General features: G+C 36.6%; 1 protein-coding gene across 4 annotated transcripts in view; it reads left to right on the plus strand.

Moving 5' to 3' along the window:
* Window positions 1–21,258, plus strand: part of ARID1B (AT-rich interaction domain 1B) — a 397,799-nt gene that overhangs the window by 178,175 nt on the left and 198,366 nt on the right. The gene's annotated exons all lie outside the window — the stretch shown is intronic.

Consider the following 21,258-nt stretch of genomic DNA (forward strand, 5'->3'; position numbering starts at 1 on the left):
CAGTTTCTAAGTTGCTCATCTTCCTGAATATACCCTTTTACTTTTATGTAATGAAGTTAATTTTTTGATTATTGGTTTTAAAGAGAACTTAGTTGATAAGCATCACAGAATTTCCACTATTAAATGGAAGTTGGAGACAAATGAAATTAATAAAGAAAATTCCATTAGTTTACATTTTTAACCCTCCAAAACCATTCCTGCTGTCGGGAGGACTAAGACTTGACTTACTTCTCTTGAATGATGGTGCCCAGAGGTGCCCCCTCCTTCATTTTTGGTTCAGTGTGATTGACCAATTTATCTCAACAGTTATACTATCGGATTTATTTTAAAATTTCTTCATTGCCATGTAGTGATGTATTTTACTCTGAATATTGTTTTTTCCTGGTTAGTTTTTATATGACCTGAATAGAGGTTCTCTCTTTGAAAAGTTTTTCCTTGTAGAACATTTTTCTACAACATGTTGCTGGGCTAATTTAGGTATGATTTCCCAAAGGGCACCTGACTTGAAAACATTATTTTATTCATTCAGAGTTTGAAAATGCCCAGGATTTTAGGAGAGAGAAAAGAGAATATGGAGGGAATGAAGTGAAAACTGTATGTAGTTTTGAATTTTGAGTTTGTGCTGTGGATATATTTCAGTTATATCTGTGTTCATTTTATTATTTTAATGGTCTGAATAAAGATGTGGAATCTAAATAAGTTCAGATTGACTACAGTTTAGGATTTGAAAGCATGTAGACTCTTCTGGGAGCTTTAGCTTTATAAACCTTGTAATAACAAAACCATATGAGTGCTAGAATCATTATTCATACTTCTTAGTTTCTCGCAAGGGAAGCATTATTGACTCTTCTTTTTGCAGCATACTGAATTTTAAAACACACCAAATTATGATTATCAAATAGTTTTGTAGTAAATAATCTTGTTTGGCTAATAAACCTGAAAGGCTAAAGTGTGGAAGTAGAAGGTGGTATGATTTTGTCTAAGATTAGGGAGGATAAAGGCTAAATTGTTCCTTGAAAACATAACAACACAGAACCAAAACCAACCACAATGTATTCTCTGCCATCTTCACACAAGACATATTTTTATGTCAACAAAATACAGATAATTAAAAAGCCAAGTAAAAGCACATATAAAAGCCTCCTTTACTTTTTGTCATTTATTGGCAGATTTGTTTTAACTAAATGGGTAGCATCACCTGTAACACAGAATTTATTAGCTGTAATCTGTTGTGTTGTTTTAGCTGTAGCTAAAATATACATTTTTACTTATCAAAACCTACTTTCAAGTCTTATTATACCATTTCACATATAGTATAAGAACTCTGCAGCAGTGTACTTCCATTTTTACCCCTTTTTACCTTTTTACAGGTGTCAAACATTTAATTTCTCGATACGGTATTAACTCCACTATAATTATTTTATCTACCATTTGATGGCCATTGGGTTGTTTCCAAATTTGGGCTATTATGAGTAGTTCTACTAGGAACAGTCATGTATAAGTCTTTCTATGGACATAATATTTTTATTTTTCTTTAGTAGATACTTAGAAGTGGAATTTGCTGGGACATGTAAGTTTCTGTCTCACATTTTAAGAAATGGCCCTGCTGTATTAAAAAATGGCCAAGCCATTTTACATTCCCACCAGCAGTGTTCTCTCCACACCATCACCAACACATGTCTTCTGTCTTTTGCATTGTTGCCATTCTTGTGGATGTGACTGAGATTTTAATTTGCATTTCCTCAGTAACTAATGATATGCATCTTTTACTGTGGGCATTGTCCATTTATATATCTTTTTTGGTGAAATGTCTGTTCAAATCTTTTGCTCATTTAAAAATTGGATTATTTTTGTTATCTTGAGCTTCATGGCTGTTTTACATATGGATACAAGTTTTTTTTAATCATATATATGATTTTCAGATATCTTACAGTCTGGCTTATCTTTTGACTTTCTTAAAGGTGTCTTTTGAAGCAAAAAAAGTCCTTTAATTTTGCTAAATTCCAATTTGTTTTTAAAATCACTCATGCTTTTGGTGTGAAATGCATGATTGCCTCTATCGGAAAGATATTTTCACTAGATATAGAATTTTAGCTTGACGGTATTTTTCTTTCGGTTCTTTAGAGATCTTGGTCCACTGCCTTTTGACTTTCATTGTTTTGACAAGAAGTCTTTTTTTTTTGTTGTTCTTAATGTAATTTTTTTCTGCCTCCTTTTAAGATTTTCTCTATCATTGGTTTTAAGAAATTTGATTATGATATGACTGGAATAGTTGTCTTTGTGTTTGTCTTTTGCTTGGGTTTCAGTTGACCTTTTGGATCTATCTGTGGATTTACAGTTTCTATCAAATTTGGAAAAATTTCAGCCATTTTTCCTTCAAAAATTTTTTTGTCTCTTCCCTCCATCTTGTACAGCAACTCTTTTTTTCCTCTGTGTTTTTTTTTTTTTTTCTTTCTATACTGTGTCTCAATTTCAGGTTTACTAGTCTTTTCTTTTGCATTGTTTAGTCTGCCATGAAATCCATTTAGTGTATTTTTCACATGAGACATTGAAGCTTTCATCTCTAGAAGTTCAATTTGGGCTATTTTCTATAGTTTCCTTATCTCTACTTAAGATGTACATTTTTTTCTCTGTCCTTTTGAACACATGGAATATAGTTATAATAACTGTTTTAATGTTCTTGTCTACCAATTCCATTATCTTTGTCACTTCTGTGGGCATTTAAATTAATATTTCTCCTCATTTTGGGTTGTATCTTCTTTGCTTTCTGCTAATTTTTGATTGTGTACCAGACATTGTCAATTTTAGCTTGTTGATTGCTGAATGGCTTTCTTTTTGTTTCTATAAATGTTCTTGAACTTTGGTATGGATTCAGGCATATTACTTGAAAACAGCTTGACTCTTTTGGGTTTTGCTTTAAGCTTTGTTAGGTGGGATAGGTGGGACTAGGGCAGTGCTTAGAGCTAATTTTGTCCCACTTCTGAGGCAAATTCCTTCTAAGTGCTCTATGTAGTTTTTCTTCTCTGGCTGGTGAGAACAGGGACTCTTCGTGTAAGCCCTGGGGAGGATTCTTCCTAATCATGTTGGGTGGTTCTTTTCCTGTTCTATGATGGTTTCTCCACATAACGTAGGCTGAACAGTACTCTGTGGATTACTGGAGGGGAGACTCTCTGGGTAGCTTTCTCCTCTATTTACTCTGTACTGAAAACACTAGCCCTCTTGGTATCCTCACACTGTAAGCTTCATTTCCTTAACTCAGGGAGACTTCCAGAATCTGCCTGGCTTTCCCCTCCCTGCACTGCAGCCTAGAAACTCATTCGAGGCAGTAAGCTGGGGCAATCATGGGTTTCACCGTGCTTGTTTCCTGTCTCTCAGGAACCACAGTCCTTGTTGCGTGGTGCTCAATGTCTTGAAAATTATGGCATCACATACCTTGTCCATTTTGTTTGTTTGTTTTTTAAGGGGGAAAAGTAAAGGCAATCCCTGTTAGAAGAATGAATATTAGAAGAAAAGAAGTTAATGAAAGGGAAAAAGTGTAGTTTTCTTCATAACTAGTATTGACAGGATATGTATCTCTTCCATAAGTTTTGTCAGTGCCTTTGAGTTTTACTGCATAAACATGGTGCTGGGCACCATTTAAGTATAGCTTTTTATTCAAGAAATATGGAAGTGCCTTTATAAGATACAGAATCCTTCTCATTACCATGAAAAACCTTTGTTCTTGTGTGATACAAATTATTAGAGACTGATTTGTGCCATTATGTAAAAAAGTAGTTTTTAATATGTTGTTTTGTTAGGTGGGTCTTTACTTAAAATTCTATTTAGTTTCATGGTAGGAGTATCTTCATTAACTGCCATGTGAGTTGTATTTAACTCATGCTAGTTTTGAGCCCGGGGCTTTGTGAAGCAAAACCTGGGCAAAACCCTGCAGTTTGTGAAAATCTTACTTGTTGATGTTCTTATTGTTACAATTAATGTTGACAAATTAATCCTAAAAATGTGAATTAAATGAATAGAAGTCAATAAATTCATTTTTCATTAAATTAGAAAGGATCATTTTGTTTTCGAAGTTTTTATTCTACTTTCCTAATAAAACACCATGGCCCCAAGGCAAAAAAATTTTTTTTCTAGTGTGGCAGTCAATGTGTTAATATGATTCAAAAGAGAATATAGTTTTGTGTCTTTGTTAATATAAAAAGAACCATTTCCTTTGGAAAAATCATAACTTTTACCTTCCACCAGACTATATTTAAATGTGATATATTACTTTTTCTAGCTGTATATTTTTTAGTCTTCCTTATGATAGCAGAATCAAACTATATTGTTCCATTTGTTCCATATTTCTCTTCATTTTCTATCCAGTTGGCAACTGACTCAAATGTATATGACATTACATTTACATTTTTCAGTTAAAAGTAATATTTTTAATGTATTGAATTGCCTAATGAATGAAAGATTTAAGTGAGTCTTCAGTGCTTGTTGCTGTAAAATGTATAATACTGAAGGCACTAGTAGTGTTGATAATGTTACCTGGTTATGAGTTAAGGACTTTTCTATTTTGTATTTCTATTATTGTATCCATATTTATCAGGTGACAGAATTATTTGAAAATTCTCAGTTGACAAGAATCTCAAATTTGCTAAGACTGCACACACACACACACACACACACACACACATGCACACATATATATATATATTGCATCACACAATGCAATACAAATCTAAAGTAACTGCTAGGATGCCTCATTGGAAACTTTAATCCTTTCTAGGTCAGGTTCCAGCGAATCTTATTTCCCTTATACTGAGTACGCTGTTAGGCAGACTGACTCAGCTTTAAACTCTTCATATCCTGCTGTGGGGAGAAACTACCTGCCCCGGTGACAAGTGTGGGAAGCTAGAAGGACAGGATGATGCTGCTTATTTTCTTTGCTGTCGAGAGGATTGGAAATTACTACTTGCTCTACCTGAATTTGAGCTTGGCCGTTATCCAGGAACATTAGGGATTTGCATGAAATACAAACATGGATTATTTTAGTCAGTTGTTCCTTCCTTTTAAACACTGATTGCAATGTGGCCTTTCCTTTTTACCACCTAAGTTAAAAGACTTTAAAGAAAGTATGTGTAAAAATTTAGTATTTCCCATTAAGTGTTCATGAGAATTTTTTGTAGTACTTAGATCCATAATCATGATGATGTTGTAATTTGGTAAGTATACCTGGAAGAGAACTTAGTGCCTTTTCTATGTGCCAGGCAGTGTGCTGGTTACTGGGATACAGAGATGAAATGCATGGTGCTGCTTTTCCTCTGGGAAATGTTGCGTTTATTGGCAGAGGCACTCTATAAAACAGTGCCATGTAGTACACTCTGTGCTGTCTTGGCTGATGACCTGTAGGAGCCCAGTGAGGGTGACTGTGGAGTGGAGGGAAGGCCTTCGAGACAGTGCAGGGGCTTGTGCCTGACACACAAAGGAAAGGTCAGTAGAGTTCAGCATACCAGGAGCTTAGATGCTACCCTGAGCAGTGAAGAGCCTTTCACATATAAAGGAATACATAGAGCTTGGTTTATATTTTTAAAGAAAATCCTTTTTATTATTTTAGAGAGGGTCGCAGAAATTAAATCACTTTCATTCATTGAAAGAAACAATTTAATGATAAATCTATTTAGTATTTATTTTGATGCTTACATTTTAGTGTAGATATCTCTGTCTATCATCCTGGCAGTTGAGTGAAGGCACTGTTTTTGTTGGTTTAATTCATGGCATAGCATAAACTGGAAAGGTATCTTGATTTCTTCAGCCTTCTAGCAACCATCCTCCATTGGCTAATCCTAAGGGTAACCAATGCTGGTCTGACTTGTAGCAAGCACTGAGTTTGTCTCTTCCTCAGAGATTGCTGTCACATTCATACTACCTGTGGGTGGGATGAATGACTGACTTTTTCTTTTGAGGGGTAGTAGTTGAGTGGGGGATTATTAACCACCTATTCAGCTGAACCAGGAAATGGAGTCTCTACCTTTCTTCATGTCAAGTATATGGAATCAGGCATTTGGAAACAAACAGGAGTCAAAGGCACTTGTGTCCCTTTTTCCTAGGATAAATTGTAACCCAGATAATCTGAGTGGTTTCTTTTTCCAAAAATAGATACAGTTTAGAAATATATAACTAATTTATAGGTGATAAAAATCAAATGAAATTGTCTTTTTATATCTGTATTTTTTGTAACATGTACATATACATGCACATGATCATTACTATATATTATCTCTTTAATTCTTCAATTTGGCATTAGTTAATGGCTTCCTATTAGATGAGGATTATAGCTTGTTGTACACTATGTCTTTCTTACTCTTCACCGTCCTTCCAGTATAATCCTCTGCCAAGTTTTGGTTAAGACCTTTATGTCTTTTTAAGTAGTATTCATTAAGCTAAGTATTGTATTATGCTATAATTACATTTCCTTTCTTGGATAACTTTTAGTTTTTCTTGGAGTTAACAGTTGCCTCATTTTTTTCGCCTGCATTTCTTTGGACATCTAACTGCATCTTCTGTGTCCTCCAGCAGCTTGGCAATGTAGTCTTTCATGCTGTCATACCTGTCAGATAAATTTTTAAAATTCCACTTTTCCATAGTCTCCTCCTCCAGTTTGGAGTGGTTGTTAACCTTTAGGTGTATACAGCTATCTCCTGGAATGCCCCTTCGTTATTTTTCTCACTCTTCTTTTTGCCTCATATATATGGATCTCCTGTTTTCTAAATCACTTGTCATTTTGATTGTGCACTTCCTTTAGTAGCGTCCTGAGAAAGTGTGGAAGATAGGTAAATTTTTTAGACTTTGTATTTTAAAAACACCTTTAGTTATGCCCTCCTATTGGGATTGGATTTTTCGCTAGATATAATAATCCAGCACAGAAATAGTTTTGTCTAAGAATTTATAAAGTAAAACCTTCTGACTCTAATATTACTACCTTCAAATGTTTCATGTTGCTGTTGAGAAATTAGATACTATTTTGATGTTGACTGTCTCTTTATATATGACCTTACTCCCCCATAACTCTGGGAAGTATTAGGATTTTCACCTGTGGTGCCCTAAAATAATGCTTTGTGTTTCTATGGGTTTTTTGTTTTTTGTTTTCCTCTCTCTCCATTGTGCTGGGCACTAAACTGTTCTTCATTTTGGGGCAATTACCTTGTAATAGTTACTTGATAATTTCTTTTTCTCCTTTTATCTACTTTCTTATTCTGGAACTCATGGATGTTGGATATACTGGATTGATTGATCTTTTCTTTCCTCCCCTAATTTTTCCATCCTTTCATTGTTTTCTGCCTAGGAGATAACCTTGACTTTATCTGCCAGTCTGGCTATTAAATCATCTTATTTTTCTCTTTATATATTTTTATTTCAAAGTGTTTGTACTTTGTTCCTTTTGTATAACATTATTTGTTTCATGGATGCAGTATCCTTTTTCTTTCTCAAACAGAATGTTATGGGTTTTTTTTTAATGTTTCTTCTATTCTTTGAGTTATCTCTGTTTCTTCTGAATTATTCTTTTTATAATACCTTTTATGCAGGAGGCTTATTCAAAAGTGTGAGAATTTGTTCATATTTCAGGATGAAGCATGTTAAAATGCTGATTGGAAGTTCTGTGTGCGCTGGGCTTGTGGACTGGCAGGTGTCTCTTTGGGAATATCATGTGATCAGCCAGCTTTTTCCTTGGACACTTCCTCATGTTGGTATATGAACATGTATATCTAGTCTGGAGAAGTTTGCTCCTGCAGTCTTCTGCTTGGAACCATGGCGATGTTTAAGCCTGGCTGCAGACAGTCCAGAGCTGGCTGGGGAGGGAGTTTAGGTCTCAGTGTTCAGCACTCACTCTAAGTGTAGCATGTGGCCACTTGACAGACCACCCCACCCTTGTGAGGCCTCGCTCTTCTAGTTCCCTGGCTACAGAGAATCCCCCGGAATGGAAGAGGGAGGGTGGCGGTCTGGTGCCTTGGTTTTACAGACTCTCAGTTAATTCTCCTGGTTTTAGTCTAGTGGTCTCCAATCCTTGAGCTTTTCAGGTTATACAGACTGTATTGATAGGTTCCTTCTTGATATCCTGTTTCCTGTGCCTCTTGGCTTTTTAGGATCAACCCGGACCTTCCTTCTCTCTAAGGGAGTTCTCATTCCTCTGTTTGCTTTTCCATCTGCATATGTTGTTAGTAATATTGTTTCAGTTCATAAATCACCTGAAAACATTTTATTAAACAATCATTTCATTATTTCGCACTGTTTCTTTGGGTCAGGAGTGTGAGGTTCTGGCTAGATAGCTCTCCATGGTTGCAGACAGTGGCTGAATTTGGGAGGGCATGGGGAGCTTCTAAGGATTGGTGGATCCTCTCTGTGTTGGATCAGGGTTTGGAAATAGATAGGAAGAAGTGTGGCATGGTTATGCTATAGCAATCCCAGGTAGCTCCAGAAATGGGAGTAAGCAATGGGAGATGGGCCCCTTAGCTTCATAGTCATTGAACTAATTCTCTTTTCAACTTCCCCTTGCATCTCTTCCAATTTCTACTTAAATGTCTTACCAGAATGTAATTTTCAGATCCTTACTTCTGTCCCACAATGCTCTTCTCCCTGCTCTTCTAAGGTACCCTAACACTCTGTGGAAGAAAGGGCATTCTGGATAAGTGAGAAATGGCTGAAAGCAGGTATTTTCCAGATTAGGATTTGGCTCTCCTTAAGACCTATTAGGAAATTGATAACTGAAATTGAAGGGTGTATGACAATAACTCAGTGTTACTAGAAAACAGAAGTAAAATGAGGAAAAGTAGCTATCTGTAAATGCCGGGTGTGGAGCAGCAGCAGTGGTGGGTGCAGTTGTGGATGAAGCTGCAATATGAAGCTTGAACGAAATCAGAAAATTTAGCTTGGGCCAAAAGGAGATTATTTCAGGAAGAAACTGTTTTTTTGTGAGTGAAGACTTCATTTTCAAGTAAAAGTAGACTATTATTAAATATTGCTTTATTATTTCAAAATAAGTGCCTACAGAAAGAAAGCTTCCATATATTTTAGGACATTTTGAGATTCTTTCAGGCTGTGGCTCTTAAGAGCAGCTAAATCTTATTGACAGCAGTTCTTGAAGAAAAGAGACGCAAGGAGAAATAAGAATATAATGTGATTCTGTTAAAATCACTCAAATGATATGAAATCGGTAATGCCTTTGGAATGTCCCTTTCTGAAATCAATGTAATACCCCCTGCTTTGGTAAACATAGTTGGCAAAAATCTTTGTATTTAGTGTTTGTGTGTAAAATGTAAAGGAAGATTTTTAATTCAGAGAAAGCGTTCATGTTCAAAATGCAGTATATGAATCTGGAAGAAATAAAAGTAAATCTTTAAACTCTAATTGCAAGGCTGTCTGCTCATATTTGATTGACACGCGTTTAAACATTGGTTGTAATGGATCATTTGCCATTTAACTGACATTAACGACCTCAGTTAACTCATGTTTGTATTACACGTTGGCTGTTTATTTTTTTTGTTAATTTCCCTTTAGTATTCAGCTTCCCATATATTAGAAGTTTTTCCTTTTATAAACAACTACTGTGTCTTGAATCCCTCTTTTCATTATTAAAACTTTCACACATGTATTGGGTTTAACTGCATATACTTTTTATTATCAGTACGTGAGGCATACTGATAATAAAACTTAAACATCTACACATTGTTGCAAAACACCGTTCTGCAAGAGAACTCATACCAAAAATCGAAAACTGATACTGTCCAAGTCATCCTCAGAGATAGGATTGTGCTTGCCTTGGATCAGACTGCAAGACTAATAATGCTTGCCTCTGGGTTTGTTGTATGCTAGTTAAAAGCAAAGATGAAGCAGAAAACCTTTGCTGCTTTCATTCTGAGATGTCATGTCCCATTGCACTGGGTCGTTTTCAGTATTAGTATTCTTACCTCCTGCTATTTTTCTGTAAGTTTTTGCTAATTTTGGCAAATTTACTTCACTTAGAAGACTTTTTTCTTTTATGTGTTAGGATTCATGGGGGAAGTCCAAGACATCTAGGGAGGCTCTCTAGCCCTTCTTTTTGGTGTTACCTGGTTTCCATTTGAATCATTTACCTGCTCTCAGAGGTCATGGCTTCAGGGCTGATTTTGCTAGTCACTGTGACCCACCCTCCTCTCAGTCCTTTAACTTCTTAAGTGGATAACACCTGTGTGGGAAGGCATTGGGTTTTTTAATTATGAGAAGGACACTTCCTCTCTCGTAAACAGGCCCATGGGTAATTTTTATTAAATAAAAATTTTATTTCCAATTTTCTGTTTAATAAAAAAGATTTTTAAATTTCCAAAGTAATTATTTCTAAGCAAATTCAAGGCATAAACCTCCTGCATAGTAAAATCAGCAACATAAGAGACTGTGAGGACTGGTAGTTAGGTCATTGGGTTCGAATCTGGCTCTACCAATCATGTGGGCAAGTTGTTTTAATTTTTTTGTGCTTCAATTTCCTCACCTGCAAAATGGGATAGTAGTACCTATGTCGTAGGTTAAAATTAACATGTGATGCGTTTAGAACATTGCCTGTCTCGTAGTAATTACTCAGTAAATGCTTGTAGTTGCTTTTGGTATTACTATTATTATTAAAGAGCCTTAAATGCTTTTACACAGACTACAGTATACTTATCTGGACCTAAATTTTATTAAGGTCAATGCAGCCATTTTTGAAGGGAACTCAACTTAGCATAACTGGTAGCAAAAGTGATTAAATATGATTAAAACACAAACTGGCTGTTCATTGTAAGTAATTTTTAAAACAATAAAAAACGTAAGGGGGAGCACCTGCCTTGCTTCCATGCCAGAGAGACAATTACAGCTAATATTATCTATTAATATTTCCTTCTAGTCAGGTTTCTAGATATCTGTGCTAGTTTCCTGTGTGTGTTTTCTGCTTTTTTCGTTTGGTATCACGTATGTTTCCTTAGCCTGAGGAATCTTGTTTTGAAAACTTATTAATAATATATTCTCATATTTGATAGATATAGTAATACAAAGCTTTAGTCATTGAAAAGCCCACGTTAGCCCTCCTTTACATTATTTACCCATCAGAGTACCTTCCTTGAATCTAGAATTGTCTCCTGTTGAGACTTTAGTCCTTTCAGTTGAACAGTATCTATTACTTTCTATGTTTTTTAAATACACAAGTGAAATCAATGCAAGTAATTGTAGCAAATAAGTGTGTATGTGATGGGGATGATAGAATGTTGTGGAAATGGTCAGAATCTGCTTAGTCTTTGTTTCGTTCCAGATGCCTACTGTTTGTATATATGGGCAAAACACTCTAAGAAAATCTGATACTGGGGAATTTAGATTTGTCACCACTGGTTTTGGACTGAAGGTGAAGGGATTATTGCCAAGGAGTTAGCTGTAGATGCACTTACTGGTTACAAACTGGGGGCTTGAAGAGTGGCAAGGGAGTTTAAGGGGCTAGGATTAAAAACAGACCAACAATATGCTAAATAAAGTAAACTGTTGGGCCACAAGTTGAATTTACATATGCCCAATTTGTGCAGTACTTCAAAGGAACACTTCTGTTGAGTTCAGTGAGGTGACTCGCATTTTGTACACCCACGCATGTGCACTGCTGGGTGCCTGCTTGTCTCAGGGGATCCCTTGCAAACCGCAGTGAGGAAGAGGGTAAGAATGGCAAGTGTACCCCTGGGGTCCTTTCATGGCTGCCTTCTGGCCATCTTTCCCTAGTTTAAATGGGGGTAGCACATCCTCTTGTCTCTACCAGAAAGCAAGTAGTTGTACTAGCAAGTAGTTAAAGATTGCCAGAGGAGCTCTCCTACCTGCCAGCTCTGGACATTTGTTTCCTGTCTGTTTGAATGCATTTGCAAGCTTAGTAACTTGTCAGTGGCACCATCCAACACAACTGGGTTGCCTTTGTTTCAGGAGAATTGGTGAAGTATGATTTAGTCACTCAACGTGCTTCAGCATGCTAGACCATATTAGTAGGGAGGGTGGTGGGTTTTTTTTTTTTTAACTGCTTTATCCCTGTGCATTTGGAGCTGGCATTATCCTTAATTGACCAGTACATTTCCTATAACCTTCATTAGAGAAGAACATCCAATATTAGTGACAGTCAGACGTGCATTCGTACAGTCGGAGAAGTGTGCCATAAAAATAGGGTGAATTTCTTATTTTTTCTGCTGTGTATTCTGTTCCCATCATGGCCACGTGAAAGCTGTGTTGTCACAGGGATCTGACATAGCCTGTTGGTTTTTATTGTGTGTTCTTCCTTTTTGCTATTATGACACAGAGACCTTGAATCATTGTAATCCACCCCCCACCTCCCAGTCTTTCAGCTCCCTTTTGGGTTTAACTTCTTGGCCATGGCTCATCATATTTTATCATTATTACTCTTGATTCATTTACACTTATCTGTCTGTCCCATTTGTCTGCAGAACCCCTCCAAATCAGGTCAGCCATGCTATTTCTCTGCTCGTACATGTCTTCCACTAAACACCACTGGGGCAAAATCTTACAGTCACAGCCATTGGTGTTTCTGCTACAGAGGATCATCCTGTATCATGGCAGTCAAGGTACAGTGAGGATTACACCTTTTTATGGTCATGAAGATCCCAAGCAAAAGAAAAAATAATGATATATTTTAGTGGCCACAAGGTAATACATGTTAATCTTCAAAAGTTGTGGGAAGCTATCATAGCTGTACTACACAAAGCCAATGTATAAATTGAAATTTTGAAGTTTTACTCACAAGTAGATTATCATTAAGTAAGGGCTCTGAGGTCACACACATTTGTGTTTTAATCCTAATTGGGCCACCTAATAGGTGTGTAGCTGTGGCCAAATTACTTAACATCTCTCAACCTCCATTTCCTCATCTGTAAAATGGAGATAACCCATTTCTGACTTGAGCAGTGAGATTAGTGGTGTTTGCACGCAGAATAAATGCTTAATCAAGAGAGGTGATGATGGTAATAGCTGTAGTAGTAGTAGTAGTGGATATTTTTATTACGTTATTTCCCAAATGATGGGCATCTTTTCTGCTGCTGCTGTGTAGAATGATAGTAAATAATGATCTAATAATCAGAGATATCAAAGCTTGTTGTTTATCCTGTTGGTATAGTTCTTGCCAATTATTTTGATTTTTAACCTTTCCAATGAATACTGTAAAATTTCTTATACAAAAAATACTGTATTTAATCCAGCAAACATTTAGGAACACATGCTGTCTTGCCAGTCACTGGGTTTGCTCTTGGAGGTGCACACGTGAACAAGAGGTATTGTTTGTCCTGAGAGAACTTAAGAGCCTAGTGAATTGTAGAGTCATTGGACTGGTTAGAGGGCAGATTTCCTTAACTTTTTGTTTTATGTTTTTGCTCTGTGGCAACTAACTGAAATTATGTGTTATACATGGCTTTTCATGGCTAATCATATTTCACAGCCAGGGTGATTAATAATTAAAACTATAATAATAATAACTATTAACACTGATTGAGGGTTTTCTTGTAAGCCAGGCACTTTTGCAAGCATTTTACATGTATTCACTCATTTAATTTTCACGACAATCCTGTGAGGACTGTTAGGAGTTCTGTTAGTCCTATTTCATTGTGAGGCTCTGGGGTGCAGTAACTTGACTTACCCAGGTTGCACAGCTGGTATAAACAGCTAAGACAGAATTTGAACCCTAGCAAGCTGGCCTTGCAGAACTTAACTAGGCTATATGCTAGCCTGTCTCTCATGGTACTCATTAGAAAATGGGGATGTATCGATATATTAATCCAGGACTGTCCACAATATTGTACCAATTTAGAATTAGAGAAAAGAAATGTTTTAGGGGGAAAGTTCATACTTGTATATTTCTGAGACCCTTCTTGAATTTCAATAATTTAAAGGCTATTTTGATGAATACTTTGTCAGGGTACTGATTTTTAATTTTAATTAGGAATTATTGGAACTTAATATGTTTTAACATAAACAGTAATAAGTTATTCTAAATGTCCTGATATTTCTTTCCCAAACATTTCAGTACTTCAAAAGTTCTGTTGGAATTAGATGCATTATTTGTAAACTGCACTTTATTTTATACCTTAATTTTCTTTTCTAGGAGATATTTCTTCAAGTATGTATTTTAAAATTTTTACGAAGTTGTAATCCTAATTTAATAACAAAGAAAACAATATTTTTAAAAAGTCAACAGAAATCTCTTGTTACGAACAATAACCTTAAACATAAGCACTTTTTGTATAGTTTTCTTTCCAGTAGAAATACATTATGCATAAGTATGTAATGTATATGCTGCATATATTATATATAGTGTATAATAACTATACAAGATAGCTTGTGAATGCAAATTACACTAAGCTTACATTTTAGCATTTGGGCTTCTATATTTTCTACTGTAAAAAATTCACTAGTGATCGATACAGATACAAACATGCTTGTGTGTGTTTGTGTCGTCCTCCATTTGGGAAGGCAACACAATGGCCGTTCCTGTTGCACCTTTCTAAGTTTCTAAAGTCCATGAGGGAAAAAAACAAACAAAATGAAGATATTACGTGTTAACATCTCATCATCTTCTAAGTTGTTTGTAATCATAATAAAAATCATAATAAAATATAAAACGCCAATTGTGATATTTTTATGTTATTTTCACAGCCTTTGAATTTAGAAAACAGTTAGTTTGTTTTCAGAGATTCTAATGCTTTGTTCTGAAATGCACATTTTCAATTTTGGTGTGTCCCTTGGTGAGTTCTGTTTGTTTTCCTTATCAGAAAGGGCTCCCCTGGAACAGAAGGACAGAAGGCTAGCACCAGGGCTGTACCTTCTGGAGTGGGAGGTGTTCGGAACGGCCTCCCATCTGTCGGGCCTGTGCACTGATAAAACTTGCAGCAGCTGTCTTGGTTCTCCAGAGCAGACGTGGCTTGTTTCTGCTCAGAGGCCGCTGGACCTTGGAGAACTGCCCTGGCTCTGGAGCAGTCCCGTCGGGCTTACAGGCTCTGTGGCGGGTGTTCCCAAGGTCAGCACCCAGGTACAGGGCTTGAGGGAGCTGTCAGCTGCGGACAGGATTGCAGAGAGCAGCAACCAAGTGTCGTTCTGTGGCAGCCAAGTTTATGTTTTGGATTAAAAAAAAAACCCACTATGATTAAAAAAAATAGTATTCAATGAATTGAAAGACAGACCTTATTAAATGGTCTAAAATTTAAACACCTTCCATAAGGAGCTGAATCTTTATCATTTAAATGTAATAACCATTTTAGGTCAAAATTATGTATGTATTATATATTATATGTGTATAAGTAAAATGAGGTCTACTCACTGGTGGGTATTCTTACTATAACAGAGTATAGGGGAAATTTCTTTTTATCTTCAGATTTTTGGCAGAAGTATTCTGTTAGATGCCCAGTGTGATGATTCTGACCACAAACAGTTATTTCCTATTTTGCGAGACATTTGTGTAACTTTATATGTTAATTTACAGATAGAGATGATACTCGGATATAACATATATTCACCTTTAAGGCCATAACATTATATTTTTAAAAATTCTTTAAAATATTGATTCTGTAGGGTGGCCATGATGAAGTCGCATACCTAAGCACAAAGCCAGAGCTGCTTTAATATAAGTATCCCAACGTTCAAAATTTACTGAATGTAGTAGAAATGATATTTATTTCATTGACAAGCATAGGTTGAAACAATTGCTATTTAATTAAAGCCAGAAACAAAATAGTCTTGTTTCTTTTTGGAATATTCTAACGACTTGTGGCTATTACCTTTAGAATGGACAATACATTCTAAAAGTTGTAAAATCAAATGCAACTTTTAAATTTATCTCTCTGTAAAATGTATACTGTATCAAATATTTTACTGAATGGATATAATTATTGAGTGACACGTTTTCACAGTATAAAATCAACACTGAATGTGTCAGGCTCACAAGAGGCCAATGTACTGTAACAGAAAGGATTATGTGGGAATACAAGTTTGTCAGGTGTGTAGAAATTGAGACACACATTTCTTAATTTCTGGTGTTTTTTTTTTTTCTTCATGAATTTCAGTGCTCAATTTTTCCAAAAGTATTACTTGAGAATATTTAGCCCAATGACAGAAATAATGACTGATTAAAGAAAGTTTTTTTACCTTTGTGAGTCAGTTGACTCAAAGGAATAGAATGGATCACTTATTTATAGTAACTGCAGATTCCTGAGCTCTGCTCAGTCTGTGTTGGTGTATGTTCGATTTCAGTAACCAGCTAGTTTCAGTCAGATCTGACTATGTGCAGAGGTGGTAGGTAGTCTTAATATGTAATTGCGAATGGGTTTTAAACCTTAAAACATACTATCTCAGCAGTTTAGACTCCACAGAATGCCGTTTGATTGTTTCCACAACTCCACAGAGGAATTTATGAGGCACCATTATTGATTTACTCCCTCCAAAAGGAGGAAGTGATTTTTAAACAACAAATATACAAAGAAAAAAAAATACCTTCGTAAAATGCTTTTGCCAAGTATAAACCAGTCCTCATTTTTGGATAATCAGAAGCAGGCTTTTTAAAAAAAATATTGAAGTGTGTAAGTATGTAGGATAGGTACATACACACCCATTATTTCCAACAACTGCTGTTCTCGGTCAGCTTATGTGCTCTCTCATCCTCAGCCATTCCCTCCAACTCCAGTGAAGTTTAGTAACCTGCCCTCAGAGACAGACTGATTGCCAGCCAGGGCTGCCTTGAATACCCGCAGCCCCACTGTTTCCTCTCTTCTCTGTGTCTGGGTTTTCCTCTCTCTCAGGAGTGCTTGCAGCGGTTCTCTTCCCCAACCTGCCATCTCCAGCACTGCATCCCCACCTTTCCTAGATGTGCACCAGTGTCCATCAGCACAGGTGGCTTGCGGTTATTCTTACTCTCCTACCCTGTCACCTGGGCCTGGGTGGACCAAGGGCAGAGAATTCAGGGCCACTGAATTCAGGGCAGGATCGTGAGCATAAGAGGACCCAGTGCTTTCCTAGGGAAATCTCTCCCTAAAGAGAGCCCAAGAAGTAGCAGAGGAAGTGGGGCTGTGCCCTGTTCTCCAGGGGCTTAGGGGTCTGGGTGTCACACCTGAGGACAAATAGCAGGTAGTAGGAAGCCTGGGATGATTTACAAACAAGTCCCTGAAAAATGAATTTTTTCTTTCTTCTTTACTATTTCTTACCAAAAAGAACTCTGTTTACCTGGAAGGTACAAAAGGAGCCAAGAAAAAGGTAGAGATTTTAAATAGCTGACCTGTACCATTTTTTTTTTTAAACAAATTAGCCTATTGTCCTAACTTAGGAACCAGCTGATTAGAATTCTTTATGGAACAGAAATTGTCCTGAATAAGTAGCAGAATTTTGGTAACAATTCAGTGCAGGCTGCATTTCAAGGATTAAGTATTTCTTGGTGAAAAACATATGGTTGTATAGTGTAGTGTGAATATATGTTTTGGGCCAAGACCAGGGCACTGCAAAAGGACTGAACAGCTTCGGACTAGGTCCTCAAACCTGCTGCTTAACTGACTTTGCTGAGCTCCAGTTTCCACTTACGTGGACAGTGCAAAGCTCTTGAGAAAATGTGCCCAGTGACAGAGTGCCAGGAGATTAAATTATTGTTCATGCTATGCTGGCTACTATTAAACAATCACCCGATTAGTTGGAGAATCTGCATCCTAGTAACATGTTATTGTGTCTTTGATGGGGGATTAAGATTACCGGATAAACTATAGGATACCCAGATAAATTTCAATTTCAGATAATCAATGAATAATTCTGTTGTATAAGTATGTCCTATGTATTACATAGGGCATATTACACAGAACACATTACTAAATCTGGCAACCATACATGGAAGAGGAGTTCACTTTGGCAATGAGAAGATGCCTCCCTCCCTGTGGGATAAGTTGCTGAAAACTTACCTCTGCACACAGTTGGAATTCCTAAATTTTAGCTCCCCAAAATCTTTAAGCTCTTCAATAGTAAGGACTAAATCCTTTAACTTTGTGGCAAACTCAAGCATTATGTGAATAATAGGAATATCTTCTATCCTCCAAAATTTTAATTTTCCTTAATTTTGTTGAGAAGCATGGGTGATAAGGAGTAATGTAAACCACAGTTTGGGTGCTGGTACAGTTGTCTCTGCAGGTGGTAGCAAACCCATAAGGAGTTGCTTCAGGGCTGAGCACTAACTCAGGCGAGGACTTCTTTTCCTGAGGGGAGGGCATGCATGTCCTGATGAGACTCTAGGGCAACCAAACGGGACTGAAAGTTCTAAGATTTCCCTGGAGTCCCTGAGGGGGAATCCTGTAAACCCAGCCAGCGGGCGCACCACCTCCATGGAGTACCTGGTCAGAGACAAGATGATAAGATGGAAAGAAGGAGCTCTGAACTTCCCCAGCCAACTACGATGAGTCCCGGCGCTCTCCCTTATTTACTGTGAGAGCTAGACTTAAGTTTTTACTTCTCTGGGCCTCAGATTGTTTCTCTATAAAATGGGGATAATACATGCCCTCAAATGGTTGTTATGGGGATCAAAATAAATAATAGTCAAATCAAAATATATAAGAGCGTTTTGTAGATTGCAGTGTATTTTAGAGATAGGGTATATCAAGGCTACTAATATTGTTATGCTACATTTTGGTTTTGGGATGTTTTATTTTTGGGAAGTTTTTTTTTTTTAACAAATGTGAATTTTAAACTGTATTAATGCCTCGTATTGAATTAGATTTTTGCTGTATAACAGTTAATAAATTTTGGGAATTGGAATTGCAGTTTCACAATTGCTGTTCATTGCAAATCAAATCAACATCCTGATTGATTGTTTTTGTTTGTTTGTTTCTTCAAGCACATTTTTGCCTGAAATGACCATGTTAGTATATGACAATATATGATAATGGGAGGGTAAAAAGAAACGTGTCATTAGTACAGTGTATACAATCTGGTAAAATCTTCCTAGTAGACTTGGTTTTTTTATCATTACTTAAGACAGACATTCTCAATATTCTCGGTCCCTGTGGAATTATTTTTAAATATGTTATTTTCACAAGCACATGTGAATTGATATAGTCTATGGGAAACATCAAAACAGGTATAAAATTGATGGTCTTAAGAATTGTGATTTACGGGCCAGGTACCTGTAATCCTAGCAGTGTTCACACCTGTAATCCTAGCAGTTTGGGAGGCCAAGGCAAGATTATCACTTGAGGCCAGGAGTTCGAGACCAGCCTAGGCAATATCCAGACCCTGTCTCTACCAAAAAAAAAAAAAATAGCTGGGTTTGGTGGTGTAGCACCTGTAGGCTCAGCTGCTAGGGAGGCTGAGGCAGGAGAATCGCTTGAGTCCAGGAGTTTGAGGTTGCAGTGAGCTATGATGCCACCACTGTACTCCAGCCTCTGCAATTGATCAAGACCCTGTCTCAAAAAAAAAAAAAAAGATTTTCTATGCATATTACATTAGTCACTTATATAAGCGTGGTTTTCCCTCTTTGACAAAATTTAGGGGTTGTATATTAGGTGCACCTAAAAAATCATGGATGTTTATGTTATTTTATAGATTCCTATCATGTTCTATGCAAGAACCCTACAATCTGTGTTACAGCTCTTCAATCTATTTCCTATTCCGTAAATAAATGTCTAGGTATTATGATTATACATTTGGTGTCCCTTTTACTTTAGTGTGGAAATATAATTCTTTATCATTGTCATTATCACTAATTTTACGTTTCAATAGCACTTTATAGCTTTCAAGATGTTTTATTATCTTGTTAAATATTTACAATTACCAAGAGGTAAACATGGTAAGCATTTTTTTCTTTTCTATATAAGTGGTAACAGATGTAGAGAAATTTTTATTTACAGAGTTCAGATGGCAAGTAGTAGAGCTGAGATTTAAACACATGGATCTTAACTTATTTTTTATTGTTATTTCTACTACCATACTGTTTCCCACAAGAACCCATCATTTCTAGAACTTTACATTTAAGTTTATGTTGGCATAAAGGAATACATTTGAATATCTAAAGATTCTCCTATTGAAACTGGTATGAAGCTATGTATAAATATATTATTTCTGAAACATTTAGAAGACTGCAACTACGTAAAATAAACTGTAAACATAGACACCATTATCCCAGGAAATTGTTTATCTGAAAATGGGAATACTAGAAAAGTCTTTATACATTTTAGTATAATGAGTATGAATAAGTTCTTGGGGGAAAATATTTTGGGGTATATTCTTACCTCTTCCAGTTTCATGTTTAAGAGCAACCATGTCATCTTTAAGGTTGGTCACTTTGGTAATCCTGCTGGTCACAGAATACCAGAGAGCATGGATTATGGGTGGTAATGCAGGATGGTAATTCTTACAACTGAGCTTCTTGGCATGGACAGAAAATAGCTCTGAAACATGCTTGTGATATGATAACGTGGTTTACCTTGAACTAGCTTTTCTATTTTGCTTCCCTCTCCCAATTTCTTTCTCTTTTGAAAGAAGTTGAGAAAAATTCCAAGAGTTGGAAGGTGGGAGAAAGGCATGCTAGCTGTGGGAGAGAATATGGGTTAGAAGGCTGTCCGGCTGACCCAGTCAGCACTTACACTCAGGAGACCCTGTCTGGAGGCTCGAGGTTTGCTGTCTCCATCTCTGTTGTTGAATCAGGAGACATGCTAGAAGCAACATTGCACTTGAAAGTTACATTTCTTTATTCATGTCTTAAAAATTGGTCTGTTTAACACTAGTAGGAAAAAAGTCAACCACTGCATTTTCTCTGGTCTTCTATTCTGTGATAAAATAGTAACACCAAGCTGTATTTATTCTGCCTGAAAAGGAGGAAAAAAGCATTCTTTTCCTCCAATTATGGTGGAATATGGTTCTTGAGAAAAGATTGTTGTTCACTCTCAGCAGGCTCCAGTGGCCTGAGAGTATGTTCCAAGTTATTCAGCAGAGCTATTGGAAGGAATTTCGGGTGGGAGAAGGAAGAATTTTTATATGTTCCTCTCTTCAGTGATGATTTTAGCTTCATGTGACATGTCCACAAAGTGTCTGGGCTGATTCCTTCTAACCCAGGAGGCCATGGAGGCGCTGCAAAGCGCATGCTTGTCTGGAGATGGAACCCGTAATAAACCCTGTACTTACGTGTACTAGGCACTGCTGCTGTTCGAATGTAGGAAGCTGCTCTAATGATCCATACATTAGGATTTCATTTTAAAACTTCATGTTACCCATTTATCCTTG

Source organism: Lemur catta, chromosome 2, assembly GCF_020740605.2.
Source record: "Lemur catta isolate mLemCat1 chromosome 2, mLemCat1.pri, whole genome shotgun sequence".
Lineage (NCBI taxonomy): Eukaryota > Metazoa > Chordata > Mammalia > Primates > Lemuridae > Lemur > Lemur catta.